This window comes from Haemaphysalis longicornis, unplaced genomic scaffold (assembly GCF_048455015.1).
Source record: "Haemaphysalis longicornis isolate Haplotype H1 unplaced genomic scaffold, Haemaphysalis longicornis Haplotype H1 scaffold_6, whole genome shotgun sequence".
In the NCBI taxonomy this organism is placed as follows: Eukaryota; Metazoa; Arthropoda; class Arachnida; order Ixodida; family Ixodidae; genus Haemaphysalis; species Haemaphysalis longicornis.
Window position 1 is genome coordinate 162,233,212 of NW_027526407.1, and position 17,015 is coordinate 162,250,226.

Sequence of the window (17,015 nt, forward strand, 5' to 3'; positions counted from 1 at the left end):
AATTCCCTTCAAGAGCATGCAAGTGATTTATGGACGTTACAACAAAGCTACAGAATACAAGGTATTGTATTTGAAAGATTTCCGAATCACTTATTGGCTACCACTGTTCCTGCACACCGAGTGCCGAGACATTTCTTTTTGAGGTTATAAATAAATAATAAATAAATCATAAATACAAATAACGATAAATATAAATAAATAAATATATAAATATTTAATATATAAATAATCAATAAATAAATAAAAATAAATACACAACTGCACAGAATTGAAAGTCAATCCTTAATTTAACCAGAAATTGTTCAAGACCCCTGTTGTCGCAGAAACTTTTTGCTGCAATAGTTAGAATTGCTTTTCCTATTGTGGGCGACGTCTCAGGAGGTAAATGAAATGTGATGATCAGTAAACGGACATCCCTAATGCCTGCAATATACAGAAGCTTTGAAACAAGATGGCAACAACAGTTAGCAAAATGTCCAATACACTTCAAGAGAGCTGTGAGTAAGTATTGTTGGTTGGGTAACTACCTGATATAAGCAAAATTCGATGCACACTGAAGAGACCTGCGACCGTTCGGATAAACTGACCTCTGTTGTAATTCTCAAGGAAGCTAGTCGTTGCCAGAATGATTAACGTATTGAAATAAAAATAGGTACTTTGAAGAGTTTTGGATGGACGGCATTTAAGGAATCAGGAAGGGCACTACAAAATTTGTGTCGGTGTGAGGCTGAAATATTCCTAACGCACAACACAAACTTTCGTTGATCAACAGCAGTGTGAATAGAAATACCTCATGTAAAGTTACAGTATTTCATCTAAATCATCCATAGTTATCGCCTACAAATTAAAGGCGCCCCACCCCGTCTGAAGAAGCGGTCACACCGAAAACTTGAATGCTACTGTTCAGTAAAAAAACACTGTGTGTTGCGCGCAGTCTCTCATCGACGTTTTTGTTGCTGTAGCATCAGCCAACTATCTGCAGCCGTAGAATGGGGAGCAGAAGACGAGTTGTCGGAACCCTGGACTGTGCTACAGATATTAGTGACGAGAGTCGCTTTTTTTCTCACTGGCTAGGTCAAGGTTATTGCAGGTTTATATTAGTTATTTTTCAATGAAACATTTCCAGCCTTATCATACCGACGTAGAAAGCAAGCACGCAAATTTGGCAGACCAGAAACCGCATGTTTGACTGGGTAGTACTTTTAGCACTTCTTGGTTACAACCCAGTTACTTTAGTTAACATTAATCCACTCGTTGAGGGAAGTTTCGCTAGCAGTTTTATTAGCATCGTTCTTGCCTGTTTATAACGGTTGTGTCTATGTTTTAGGAGTTAATTTACCCCGGAGTTCGTGATGTGAAATTTTCTAATTTGTAAATTTTACAATGAAGGGCATGGTTTGGTAGTTTTTAGCTGGCTGAACTCTAGGCACTCGTGCGATATCATGTGTTTGTGTGTTCATTGAAATGCCATTCGCAAGTACAAGGAGATTTTTTTTTCGATTGTTGCGTACCTCTTATGGGTACGCAGAGCCACAATGCTTTGTCGACGGACGAACTATGCAGTTCACATAACCTTGCTCTCAACAAGCCATTTGCTTGTGTTAGCATTTGATGGGTAACGTGAGGGGTCAAAGTAGTCACGACTTTAATCGAGGATTCCAAGTTACCTTTCAGACGCTCGAATGATTGCGTAAATTCGGAAGATAATCGTGTAAACTCGAATCCGTGAGGCATTGCTGTCAGCACAGGCGTCATCACGTGCTTCTCAAGATCCCATCAATCAGCGTCAGGTGCAGGGGTCGCAGGTACATGCCAGGATGGCAACCACATCTGGACACAAAGACACTGATTTTAATATTTCTAAGCAGTTGTGACATGGGAGGATAATCAAGAAACATTAAAGGAACGTCTACCCAACACCGTAACGAACTCAATAAAGGGTTTATATATTGTAGGGTAGTGGCAGACATCAACATCAGTCGTCTGTATCCTAGGCGGTGGAGGCTTTCAATGTACATATACAAGATTTTCCTATTGTTCCACAAGCATTTCTTTCTGGCGGCGTCCGAAGAAGTATTAGAGAAAGCAGAGTGCGCTGCAAACATGTGCAATGTCTGAGGCGAAAGACCGGAGTAGTATCATTAGGGCACCAACTTTGCCCAAGCGCAAACATACACCACAAATTAAAAAAGGGGAAATCGATTGGCATAGGTCAGCCGGAATGAGGAGTGTGGCTTCTGGCGGGAGTTGGTCATCCAGTTCTGAAAACAAGCACTCAGAGAGACGAAATAGAAAGCAAGCAGAACGTAAACTGCGATCCCGTATACAAATGGTTCTTGGTTGCTCGCATCACTTGTTTGCAAGACTTTTCCGCAGCGGGTTGATGCTCTCATGCTCACTGAAGTAGTGTTGATGATGATGGTTGGATCGTAATGGCGCAAGGCCAACTAGGGCAAAGAGCGCCAAAACAGTGGTTAAATATGAGAGGTGAGAACTTAGACACTGAAATCAGTAAGCAAGAACAAAAGTAAAATCAATAAAAGACAGTGAGGATGGCTGGTGTAAAGGGCCAGATTTCATGATGCGTGATAGGAAATGAGGTTTAAAAACTTGACTTCTGACAAATACTCAAACACACGTTTGACGGAAACAATGGCATCGTCACCTAGGAAAAACGATGGATGTAGGGGAATATGTTGTCTGTAGAGTTCTCTGAAGTGTTTGTGTCGTGTTGTGTGAAGTGCCTTGCATGTGATTAGTATGTGCACTACGGATAGGGCCTCTCCGCACCTGCCGCACTGGGGTCTAGGAGATCCCGTCAGCAGATATGAGTGCGTTGCATGGGTGTGCCCTATCCGCAGCCTACCCAAGGCGACTTCCGTGTGTCTGTTGTGCGAGTCAGATGTGTACCGTCCCAAGTGTGGCTTTATTACATGTAGTTTGTTGTCTGTCTGTTCATTCCAGTGTGTTTGCCATGTTCTGCGCAAGTGTTGTCTTATGTGTGGCTTGAGGTCTGTGTAAGGTAGTGTTATTATGTCTACTGTGTTTCGGAGTGCAGCATTGGCGGCCATTTCATCCGCCAGTTCATTTCCGCCGATGCCAGAGTGGCCTGGCACCCAACACACACTCACCTCAAGGTTTGAAGAATATGCCAGCACAATTGATTTCAAGACAAGGTTAACTACATGGTTTTTCGAGGACTCTCCGGATGACAATGTACGGACGACACTCAGTGAATCTGTATAGATGATGGATTTAGGAATACGATGTTCAACTATGTGACTTACAACAAGAAAAATGCCATATGCTTCTGCCGTAAAAATACTTGTGTTTACATTCATGGTTCTATATGCTTCAAAATTCAGCCCATGCGCCGCACAAGCCACCGCAGTGAACGTTTTCGATGCATCGCTGAAAAACTCTGCAGCCTTGTATTTATCGTGCACATACATGAAATGCTGCAGAATCCCACTTTTCGGTGTCCTGTTCTTATTGTATTTTATGAAAGACAAGTCACATGCAACAGGACGAAGATGCCATGGTGCTACAAGATCAGTGATAGATGACTTGAATGTGTCTACAAAGGAGACCTCATGAATAGTGACCTCGTCCCTTACTCTGAGCGAGAAGGGAACAGGAACGGACGGGCGATTTAAAAAGAGTTTTGATGTGGATGTATCATTAAAAACCGGTTTAAAAGGATGGTTGTCCATTGATGAAATTTTAGAGGCATATAACAAGTCAACATAGGTTCGCTGGTGTGATAAGCACCATTTGTCACACTCTGCGTAAAGACTCTGTACAGGGCTCGTACGGAATGCGCCACAAGAGAGGCGAAGCCCCAAGTGAAGCACTGGGTCGAGCATTTTAAGTGCTGTTTTAGTGGCTGACCCATACACAACACTCCCATAGTCCAATCTAGACCCCACTAGACTTGTGAAAATACGTAACAGGAGTTGCTTATCCGTTCCATACGACTGGTGGGACAAGATTTTAAGAATGTTGAGAGCCTTTAGACATTTATGTTTCAATTGTTTAATGTGAGGGATGAACGTAAGCCTTTCATCCAGCACCACACCTAAAAACTTGTGTTCCTTCCTCACAGGAATCGATACGCCATTAAGGATAATGTCTGGGTCCAGATGGATCCCACGCCTCCTGGAAAAGACAACACAGGTGCTTTTTTCTGGGTTAACTTTAAAACCGTTCTTGTCTGCCCAGCTGGCAAGTTTTTTGACACCGAGCTGGACTTGACGCTCACAGATGGACATATTACATGATTTAAAAGATAGCTGGATGTCGTCTACATACATTGAATAAGAGATTGTAGGTGGCAATGCCTTCCCAAGGGAGTTCATTTTAACTATGAACAGAGTGCAGCTTAGCACTACACCTTGCGGAACGCCGTTTTCTTGCACATGAACTCTTGAGAGTGCGCTACCTATTCTCACGCGAAACGTTCTTTCGGACAAATAACTAGCAAGGGTGTTGAGCATATGGCCCGAAACACCGAAAGACTTTAGGTCACTTAGGATCCCGTAACGCCAAGCGGTGTCATAGGCCTTCTCAAGGTCAAAAAATACCGTTGTGCAAAACTGTTTGTGGATGAAAGCGTCCTTTATGTATGATTCAAGGGCGACAAGTTGGTCATTTGTAGATTGCCCCGCCCTGAAGCCTGCCTGGCAGCCCTCGAGAAGACCGTTGTACTCAAGGAAGTACACAAGTCTCCTGTTTATCATCTTCTCGAAGAGCTTGCAAAGGCAGCTTGTAAGGGCGATGGGCCGATAGCTAGCAGGAGAGGAAGGGTCCTTTCCTTCCTTCAGGAAAGCCACTACTATGGCCTCCCTCCAAGAGCGAGGAATGTGCCCCGAAAGCCATATGTTGTTGTATAGATGTAGGAGTGTTTCAAGAGTGTTTGGGTGTAGGTGTTGTATCATGGTGTATGTGATTTTGTCTGCACCTGGAGCTGAAGGCTTCATTGTACTCAGAGCAACCTTCAGCTCATGAATTGAAAAAGGAGAATTGTAAGAAGTGTGCGACTTCTTGCTATCACGCAGGGACTTCTTTTCCGCAGACGTTTTGTGCTTCATGAAAGTGTTTGTGTAGTGTGATGAGCTGGACACGTGTTCGAAGTGTTGTGCAAGTGTGTTGGCCTGGTCTTCGAGTGTGTCCCCTGTTGTGCTAACCAGGGGCAGGCTGTTTTTTTGTTGTCCTTTCAGCTTGCATATTCGTGTCCAGACTATGTGTGTATCAGTGTATGAGTTGATGGAGGTGAGGAAGGTGTGCCAACTCTCCCTTTTCGCCTCACGACGCACTCGCTTCCCAAAAGCCTTTGCCCGTTTAAAAGAAATGAGGTTATCTGACGTGGGGTACCGGCGAAGGACACCCCACGCCTTGTTCTGGGCCTCTCGCGCCCGCCTACAGTCCTCGTTCCACCAGGGCCTCCTTGGGTTGCGGGACGCACTGGAGGCCTGGGGCATTGACTTTTCGGCGGCGTCGAGTATGTGTGCCATGACGAGTCGGGTTGCTTCCTCCACGTGTAGGTGTTTTATGGTTTCGTGGTGTAGTTTAGATGTTTCTGTGAATGTACTCTAGTTTGCTTTTGATTCATTAAACCTATTATGGGAAGATGGACTGCATGGGCCTTTAACTATGTACGTTAGGGAAGTGGGGAAATGGTCACTACCATATGAGTCTGTGCCCACACCCCACTCAAGACATGAAAAGAGAACTGCAGAACCAATCGCCAAGTCGAGATGCGAGTATGTATTGTGTCCTAAGTTATGGTATGTAGGCTGTTTTTTGTTGAAAAGGCATGCTCCGGAGGATGTAAGAAACACCTCTATCAAGCGACCTCGGGCATCCGTTCTGGAGGAGCCCCAAAGAGAGTTGTGCGCATTAAGGTCGCCTGCTAGTATGTATGGTTCGGGCAGCTGGTCAACCAGTGCCTCGAAATCAGAGCTCAGAAGTGCAAAATCAGGAGGAATGTAAATGGAGCACACCGTTATTAACCTATTAAATATTATCGTACGGATTGCTACAGCCTCAAGGACAGTGTTCAGAGTGACAGGGTGGCAGGCTAAGGATTTCCGGGCGACAATTGCCACACCTCCTGAAGAGTGTGTGCAGCCAACCCTGTCCTTTCTGAATACCATGTACCTATTTAAGAAATTTGTTTGTTTCGAATTAAGGTGGGTTTCCTGGAGACACTTGACACATGGCTGACTGGCATGCAGAATCTCATACACATCGTCAAGATTTTTAAGGAGGCCTCAGCAGTTCCATTGGATGATGTTTTCTGTTCCCATTATTTAAATTTAAGAATAACTGGAGTGTGTGTGTGTGTGTCTGTTTGTTCATGTGTCGTCTTTCGGGGCAGTTATTCTAGGATTTCTAGGCCTTTCTGTCGGCTTCGACATCGGAGGCCGTTCCTTGCGCTGCGTTGCAGGCAGGAACGGCGCGACATCCATCTCCTCATCGGATGCCAGAAGGGTGCCCGGCGGACCAGGCTCGTGGGACTTGGCCCCCTTTCGGGAGCCCTTCGTTTGAACCGCCACCGCCGAGGGCGTCCGGGGCACCAGAGGTGGCACGGGAGGGGCGGTGGCGGTGGGAGCCGATGCAGGGCCCCCGGTGTCCATCCGGTTGGCACCCTCCAACGCACTGGAGGACGGGGAGGCAGAAGCGGGAGCGACACCGGTCCCTACAGAAGAGGTTGTCACCACAACCGCTGCTGCCTCAGCAAGCGGCGTGGGAACGGATTGGGCTGCCAGAGGCAACCCAGGGGGGGGGGCGGCAGAGGGACCAGGTCAGACTCGCTGAACTGGGTCCCTGTGGACACCAGACGCCGCTCCGCCCCCCGGCGAGCCGCGTCGGCGTACCTCCCCAGGGGGAAAGAGGCGAACCTCTTTCGCGCCTCTGGGAAAGTGATGTTCTCAGTCACCTTCACATTAATGATCGCCTTCTCCTGCTTAAACTTCTCGCACGTTCGAGAGTAGGCAGCATGGGGTCCCTGGCAGTTGGCACAGGTGAGGGTTGATGATGGACAATTATCAGATGGATGATCATGCTGAGCGCACTTTGCGCAGGTCAGACGACCACGGCAGGAGTTGGTTCCGTGCCCGAACCGCTGGCACTTAAAGCAGCGGCGCGGGTTCGGAATGTAAGGACGAATGGAGCATCGGATGAACCCTGCGTTTATATGGTCAGGAAGTGAGGAGCAGTTGAAGGTCAAGATGATATGTTTCGTGGGGATTACCTTATCATCTCTACGCATCGTGATGCGGCGCACGGCTGTGACACCCTGATCCTTTAGACCTTCAAGAATATCGGCATCTGTCTCGTTAAGAAGATCTGCCTCCGAGATCACACCCTGCGAGCTATTCAGGCTGCGGTGGGGTGTGACCCTGATGTCCAGATCGACCATTTTCGTCTGACCAAGAAGTGTGGTTGCCTGCTGTTGGTTTTTTACTTCAACAAGGACTTCACCTGTGCGTTGTTTTTTGGCGTTATAGGTTTTCCCAATGATTCCATCAAGGTATTTTGTAATCAAAAATACTGATTGTGAAGCAAGAGGGCGGGCTGTGTCAAGGGATTCGATAACAAGAAAACGAGAGTATTTGTCTGGCTTTGGGAAGCTCATGCTTGGAAGTGGAGGGAAAGATACTTCGGTGCGGCCCCTTTTCAGGGACCGATCACGTTTGGGGGGGGGGGGTTTGAATTTTCCATACAGCATAGAAAAAAGCAGGGGACGGGGGTACTTTCTTCTCAACCTTACCCTGATAGCCTGAGAGGTCCCAGAGCTCCCTGCCTGGTAAACAGACAGGGAGCCCATCCGCCGGAGCTTGACCTGGGCTCCGACGGCCACCGTTTGAGGCTTCTACCCTTCACCTTTAAACACATCACCACGGTAGGTTACAGTTTATGTTGGGGGCTCGGGGTCCGCGGTGTCGCCAACACCGTCACCATGAATACTCAAGGTGCCCCGTGCGGGGACTGAAGTAGTGTTGTTCACGCGGAGAGGCTGCAAGTGAACACCTACGTGTTGCTTATGTAGACCAGGAAAAGACATTCCCCTGTTCTTCACATCCTCAAACTGTCTCGCTGAGGCCACCTGTACGCCTTCAGTTTTTCGCAAGGTGGCGTATATTATCCCTCGGAACCTTTCTTCCTAAAATTGCAATTAATATACAATTAAGGACGTGTGTGGATGATCGGTTGAAACTTTTCTTTCTTATGTGAATTTACTGCAATGTTCTCTTAAGAGTGAGGTGGGATAATAAAGAAATATTTGACAGCAATGGGCGCTAATGCGGAGGCTTGATACGCGCAACGACGCGTCGGATCCGTACGCCAAGCGTGAGCACGATTGCGAACCTTAATATCGAATACTGCGAGTATAAACACGTAAGACGCCGGTGTGGCTACGGCCCCGCCGAAAGCTATCTCGGCTTGGTTTAAGGTGGAGTTGGCAGCCAACCAATTACCCGGAAACAGAGGCGCTGGTCATTGACCTTCCTGAAGTGTAATTGCCCAGAAATTTTTTTGCTGCAGAAATCAGGTGCCGCTAATGCGGTAATGCAAATAATGAATTGTTCGGAATTAGTGATCGCCTGCAGAGCCTGGAAAATATTTTTTAACGCGAAATCTGTCTTAGTGGTATCCGTGGGGTTCGGTGAGAAGCTAATGCAGTTCCCAATAGACCGCTCGGTCAATCAAAAAGTTCTGATAAGATCTCTGGAGAAACGGCGATTGAGGGGCCCCGGGATTCCATTGTGCCAAAACTGTTTATTGAAAATCGCTCAAAAAGAGCGGTTCCAATTGCGATCGGACGCATCAAGCATAATGGAGTACAATATGATGACTTTAAATAACTAAACACGTAGTGGTATACATTTAGAGATTTTGCAGATGCGTTTTATCATGCACTAACACTCCTAACACGGGTTTGTTCTACGTGTGAGATTTTGGATTACTTGGAAACCTCAGTATCGATTGGACGCACTTTGAACAAAGTTTGGGCGTAGAGTTCGAGCTTCTATGAGCTTTTTAGGGAAGGAATGGTAATTATTTTTAAATACCCTACTATAATACCACTGGATGCTTGGTCTGTGATCTAGAGTAGGTGCCGTATAAATTATCCGTATATAAAGTGTTGATTTTAAACTGCCTTGCTGTATGCTAAGATTACCTAGTTTTATTCAACTTCCGTTATTGTTGCAGTGCTAACTTGCGTTTTGCTTTCCGTCGGACGGAGGAAAAATAATTTTGTTTCGTAAAAACGTACTAGGCACTCCAATAAATGTCTGACGTTACGTTTAAGCGCCATAGCACTGCTGTTGATGGAACAACCCCAGGTGCAGCTGCTGGCGTGTAGCTGTAGCTGACGGCCAGGTTGTCAGACATACCGTTTCACATTTTAATTGCTCTGTGGAACAACGTTCTTATTTCTGCGAAAAGAATTCAACTGGAACGCTTTACAACGACCCAGCTTGTACAGCCATGAACCGCTTAGGCTGAACAAAATAACGGTAGACGACACATACTGGTGGCGCTGGCTAGCCCTGAAAGCGGAAAGCTGGGATTGCAGAAAACCTGTTTAAGAGAGGCCTTCGCAGCTGCCGGGGAGTCGGCCGTTTTGGGGTGTTGCAAACTGGATCTTTCTGCTACGACGTGTTTTTCGAACTTAATTTGTCCGCGTGGTTATCCGCGACAATGCGGGTACTTCCCAAAAAAAAAGATTAACAAAAAAGCACATGAGCGGGTTTTTTGTGTCGGAATATCCCCTTTATATTCACGTTTGTCGAATACGTTCATAAAAAGAACTACTGTGTGCAACAAAAGTTTTCCTGATAATCTAGATCACAGAAAACCCATGCGTTATAGTTGTTCAGTATACATGTCAGACAAAACCGACTTACTCGCACGGTAGCAGGGAAAGGGGCTTCTGGAACACGTGATTTATCTACCCGCACCACCATTCTTGCGGTGGGGCTTCGCAATCAAGATCCCTCGTGTCTTGTTATTTTTTTAAGTTTAGGCTGTCCATTATTGTGGTTTGTCGGGGGCGTATATGTATTACTTGGTGGCGGAAGATAATCGCTAAACCGCAGTGCAAGCGCAAGTATGGAACTGAGAAAGCAACGGGCTGTACTACAGGCGGCACGTGTACCATATGGTAACATTAGCGCAGACTTTGGCATGACTGCACGCTTGTTAGAATTCCACTTTTTTTTACGTGGTTAGTGGCATTTTTTACTTTTTAACCATGCTGGCGATACACTGTAGCTGTGGCTATTTTTTCTGGCAGGCATTTTTACTTGGTCAATTACGGCAAAGGAATTAGTTTGTGTACAAAGTTACCCTTATTAAGTCGCCAAGAATTAGAGAAATGCTCTTTTACTGGAAATTTGTTGTTGTAGGAAAAGGAGCTGTCTTTTAAGCGCACAGAAAGATTCACCATGGCAGTCAAAGCATCTCCCAAGTGCTGCCGCAAGTAAGCTGTAGCTCTGCAACATGTGTAGCACAACAGATAAAAAAGTAAAAATGGTATATTTCTATTTAAAATAACAATTGTGGATACCAAGTAAATGAAGGCGACCGAGAAAAAATGTTAGTGAGAATATGGTTCTACGCCGAGTACAGATTAGTAGGTCACAAAATGTTCTAGTTTCTAAATTTAATTGTTAAAGAGGGGGAATCAGCATTTTATAGCAATAAATTCTTAGGACTAGTCGTGAGAAGTTAAAAGTACGTTTAGACTCATTTTGAGCTGCGGAATTTTACTTACGACTTTCTCGACGGGTTGTCAAAGCAAGAGTCTGGACGGCAATTCAAGGAACAACAGCCGCTAGTGATTCACGCGTACAAGCCGCTCGCATAAATTAAGCTACTAAAGGTCGTGTTTGATACCATTTCGCGAATGACAACTTCGGCTTCAATAAAACATCACGCTTTCTGTTTATTGTGTAATGTCAAATTTTATAGTAAAGATACATTTTGAGCTGTATTGGCAATTACGATTTCTGCTATTTTCAGCCTGAACTAGCCTGTTACCATGACACAGAATAAGGGCCTAACCTAATTATTTGAAAAAAAGATAACGCTACCGATCCTGTGAAGCAAACGAAAAACGGTTTTCAAGTCCTCGCTTTACCTACTACTCGAAAAAATCCATCTAATGTTGCGTAATCTACAGTGTCAGAAATGTTACCTTCACCGAATACGCACACACTGCATGGTACGGGATGGGAGACGAAACCTGCTTAAGCTACTGATAACGGTATCCCATATGACAAATTATAGGCAGGCGTAACAAATTGCATCCAATTATCACGCAGAAGGCATTGCAACACTTGTCTAATAAACCATTCTTCGGCATAGTTGGCCGCTTCCCTTCAAGAGCACGCAAGTGATTTAAGGCCGTTACAACAAAGCCACAAAATACAAGGTATTGTATTTGAAAGACTTCCGAATCACTTATAGGCTACCACTGTTCCTGTACACCGAGCGCAGAGACATTTCTTGTTAGGTTATAAATAAATAATAAATAAATCATAAATAAAAAAATGTTTACAAGACGTATTCAGAACGTCTGATTGGGAACAGGTGGGAGTACGTGTTAATAGAGAATACATCAGTAACCTCAGATTTGGTGCTGACGTTGCCTTGCTAAGTAACTCGGGGGACGAATTGACAACCATGCTTTCCGGGCTGGACAAACAGAGAAGAACCGTGGGCCTGAAAATTAATATGCAGAAAACTAAAGTAATGATCAATACCCTCGGGACAGCACTGCGGCCTGACATAGGTGGTGAGGCAGTGGAAGTGGTAAGCGAATATATCTACTTAGGCCAAGTTGTGACCCCAGATCCCAACCATTAGGCAGAGATAATTAGAAGGATAAGAATGGGGTGGGGTGCATATGGCAGACATTCTCAGATAATGAATAGCAGACTACCATTGTTGCTGAAAAAGAAAGTGTATGACAGCTGCATCTTACCGGTACTCACCTACGGGGCAGAAACGTGGGGGCTCACTAAGAGTGTTCAACTTAAATTGAGAACGACTGAGTGTGCAATGGAGCGGAAAATGATAGGTGTAACAATAAGGGACAAGAAGAGAGCGGAGTGGGTCAGAGAACAAACACGTGTTAAGGACATATTAGTAGAAATTAAGAAAAAGAAATGGACGTGGGCAGGGCATGTAATGCGAAGGCAAGATAACCACTGGTTATTAAGGGTAACAGAGTGGATCCCTAGAGAAGGCAAGAGTTGCAGGGGGCGGCAGAAAGTTAGGTGGGAAGATGACATCAAAAAGTTTGCGAGATAAATTGATAACAGTTGGCCCAGGACCGAGGTAATTGGAAAATAATGGGAGAGGCCTTTGCCCTGCAGTGGGCGTAGATAGGCTGATGATGATGATGATGATGAAATAAAAAAGATAACTAAAAATAAATAAATAAACAGATAAATAAAAAATAAATAAACCTCTAAAATAAATACACAACTGCATGGAATTGGAAGTCAATCCCTAATTTAATCAGGAATTGTTCAAGACCCCTGTTATCGCAGAAAAGTTTCACTGCAATAGTTAACACTTGGTATTCTCATTGTGGGCGACGTCTCAGAACGTAAATGAAACGTGATGATCAGTAAACGGTGATTTCTAATGCCTGCAATATACAGAAGCTTCGAAACAAGATGGCAACAATAGTTAGCAAAATATCCAATACACTTCAAGAGAGGTGTGAGTAAGTATTGTTGGTTGGGTAACTACCTGATATAAGCAAAATTTGATAGCACACTGAAGAGACCTGCGACCATTCGGATAAACTGACCTCTGTTGTAATTGTCAAGGAAGCAAGTCGTTGCCAGAAAGGTTAACGTATTGAAATAAAAATAGGTACTTTAAAGAGTTTGGGATGGACGGCACTTAAGGAATCATGAAGGGAACTAAAAAATTTGTTTCGGTGTGAGGCTGAAATATTCCATACGCACAACACAAGCTTTGGTTGGTCTACAGTAGTGTGACCAGAAATACCTCAGGTACAGTTACAATATTTCATCTAAATAATCCATAGTTATCGCCTACAAATAAACGGCGCCCCACTCCGTCTGAAGAAGCGGTCACACTGTAAACTTGAATGCTAATGTTTTGTAAAAAAAAACAGTGTGTTGCGCGCAGTCTCTCAGCGACGTTTTGTTGCCGTATCATCACCCAACAATCTGCTGCCGTAGCATGGGGAGCAGAAGACGAGTTGTCGGAACCATGGACTGCGCTAGGGATAATAGTGAGGAGATTCGCTTTTCTTCTCACAGGCTAGGTCGAGGTTATTGCTGGTTTATATTAGTCATTTTTAAATGAAACATTTCCAGCCTTATCATAACGACGTAGACAGCAAGCACGCACATTTGGCTGATCAGAAACCGCATGTTTGATTGGGTAGTACATTTAGCAATTCTTGGTTACAATCCAGTTACTTTAGCTAACATAAAACCACTCGTTGAGTTGCACTTTCGTTAGCATTTTAATTAGCATCGTTCTTGCCTGTTTATAGCGGTTGTGTCCATGTTTTAGGTGTTAATTTAGATCGACGTTCTTGATGCGAAATTTTGTAATTTGTAAATTTTACAATGAAGGGCATGGTTTGGTAGTTTTTAGCTGGCTGAACTCTAGGCACTCGTGCGATATCATGTGTTTGTGTGTTCATTGAAATGCCATTCGCAAGTACAAGGAGATTTTTTTTCCGATTGTTGCGTACCTCTTGTGGGTACGCAGAGCCACAATGCTTTGTCGACGGACGAACTATGCAGTTCACATAACCTTGCTCTCAACAAGCCATTTGCTTGTGTTAGCATTTGATGGGTAACGTGAGGGGTCAAAGTAGTCACGACTTTAATCGAGGATTCCAAGTTACCTTTCAGACGCTCGAATGATTGCGTAAATTCGGAAGATAATCGTGTAAACTCGAATCCGTGAGGCATTGCTGTCAGCACAGGCGCCATCACATTCTGCTAAAATCCCCTCAATCAGCGTCAGGTGCGGTGCTCGTCGGTACATGCCAGGATGGCAACCACATCTGGATGGCAAAGACACTGATTTTATTCTTTCTAAGCAGTTGTGGCATGGCAGGATAATCAAGAAACATGAAAGGAACGTCTACTGAAGACCGTTAGGAACTCAAAAGAGGGGTTATAAATTGTAGTTTAGTGGCAGACATCAACATCAGGCATCTGTATCTTGGGCGGTGGAGTCTTTCAACGTATATATACAAGAATTTCGTATTGTTCCACAAGTATTTCAGTCAAGCGGAGGCCAAAGAAGTATAAGGGAAAGCAGAGTGCGCTGCGAACATGTGCAATATATGAGGCGAAATGCCGGAGCAGTATCATTAGGCCACCAAAGTTGCCCAAGCGCAAACGAACACCACAAATATAAAAAAGGTGAAATCGAGTGGCAAAGGTGAGCCGCAATGAGGAGTGTGGCTTTTGGCGGGAATTGGTCATCCAGTTCTGAAAACAAGCGCTAAGAGAGAAATATAAAGCAAGTAGAACGTGAACTGTGCTCCCGTATTCTTAATAGTTCTTGGTCTCTGGCATAGCTTGTTTGCAAGACTTTTCCGCACCGGGTTGATGCTCTCATGCTCACTGAAGTAGTCTTGTTCACGCGGAGGAGCTGCAAGTGAACGCCTACGTGTTGCCTATGTAGACCAGGAAAAGACATTCCCCTGTTCTTGACATCCTGAAACTGTCTCGCTTGAGACACCTGCACGCCTTCGGTTTTTTGCAAGGTGGCGTATATTGTCCCTGGAAACCTTTCTTCCTATAACTGCATTAAATATATAATTAGAGACGTGTGTATATGATCGGTTGGAACTTTTCTTTCTTATCTGACTTTACTGCAATTTTCTCTTAAGAGTGAGGTGGGATAGTAAAGGAATATTTGAAGGCAATGGGCGCTAATGCGGAGGCTGATACGCGCAACGACGCATCGGATCCGTACGCCAAGCGTGAGCACGATTGCGAACCTTCATCTCTAATAAGGCGAGTATAAACACCTAAGATGCCGGTGTGGCTACGACCCCACCGAAAGCTATCTTGGGCGACGGCTCGGTTTAAGCAGGAGTTTGCAGGCAACCAGTTATCCGGAAACAGAGACGGTGGTCATTGACCTTCCTGAAGTGTAATTGCCCAGAAGTTTTTTTTGCTGCAGAAATGAGGTGCCACTAATGCGGTAATGCAAATATTGAATTGTTCGGAATTAGTAATCGCCTGCAGAGCCTGGAAAATGTTTTTTAACGCGAAATCTTTCTCAGTGGTATCCGTGGGGTTCGGTGAGAAGCTAATGCAGTTCCCAATAGACCGCTTGGTCGACCAAAAAGTTCTGATAAGATCTCGGGAGACACGGCGGTTGTGGGGCCCCGGGATTTTATTGTGCCAAAACGGTTTCTTTAAAATCGCTCAAAAAGAACGTTCCAAATGAGATAAGACGCATCCAGCATACTGGAGTACAATATTATGCCTTTAAATAACTAAACACGTAGTGGCATACATTTAGAGATTTCGCCGATGCTTTTTTTATGCACTAACACTCCTAACACGGGTTTGTTCTGCGTGTGAGATTTTGAATTCCTTGGAAGTTTCAGCATCGATTGGACGCACTTTGAACAAAGTTTAGGCGTAGAGTTTGAGCTTCTATGACCTTTTTAGGGAAGGAATGGTAATTTTTTTTAAATACCCTACTATAATAACACTGGCTGCTTGGTCCGTGATCTAGAGTAGGTGCCGTATAAACTATCCGTATGCAAAGTGTTGATTTGAAACTGCCTTGCTGTATGCTTAGATTACTTAGTTTTATTCAATTTTCGTAATGTTGCAGTGCTAACTTGCGTTTTCATTTCCGTCGGACGCAGGAAAAAGAATTTTGATTTGTACAAACGTACTAGGCACTCCAAAAAATCTCCTGACCTTACGTTTGAGCTCCATAGCACTGATGTTGATGGAACGACCCCAGGTGCAGCTGCTGGCGTGTAGCTGTAGCTGACGGCCAGCTTGTCAGACATACCGTGTCACATTTTAATTGCTGTGTGGAACAACGTTCTGATATTCCCGCGAAAAGAATCCACCTGGAACGCTTTACAACGACCCAGATTGTACAGCCATGAACCGCTTTGGCTGAACAAATAACGGTAGATGACACATACTGGTGGCGCGGGCTAGCCGTGAAAGCAGAAAGCTTGGATTGCAGAAAACCTGTTTAGGAGAGGCCTTCACTTTTTGGGTAGAGTCGGCCGTTTTGGGGTGTTGCAAAATGGATCTTTCTGCTAGGACGTGTTTTGTCAACTCAATTTGTCGGCGTGGTTATCCGCGACAATGTGGGTACTTCTCAAAAAAAGATTAACAAAAAGCACATGAGCGGGTTTTTTGTGTCAGTATATCCCATTTATATTCACGTTTGTCCAATACGTTCATAAAAAAAACTACTGGGTGCAACAAAAGTTTTCCAGCTAATCTAGATCACAGAAAACGCATGCGTTATAGTTGTTCAGTATACATGTCAGACGAAACCGACTTACTCGCACGGTAGCAGGGAAAGGGGTTTCTCGAACACGTTATTTATCTACCCGCACCACCATTCTTGTGGTGGGGCTTCGCAATCAAGATCCCTCGTGTCTTGTTATTTTTTTAAGTTTAGGCTGTCCATTATTGTGGTTTGTCGGGGGCGTATATGTATTACTTGGTGGCGGAAGATAATCGCTAAACCGCAGTGCAAGCGCAAGTATGGAACTGAGAAAGCAACGGGCTGTACTACAGGCGGCACGCGTACCAGATGGTAACATTAGCGCAGACTTTGGCATGACTGCACGCTTGTTAGCATTTCACTTTTTTTTACGTGGTTAGTAGCTCATTTTACTTTTTAACCATGCTGGTGATACAGTGTAGCTTTGGCTATTTTTTCTGGCAGACATTTTTAATTGGTCAATTACGGCAAAGGAATTAGTTTGGGTACAAAGTTAC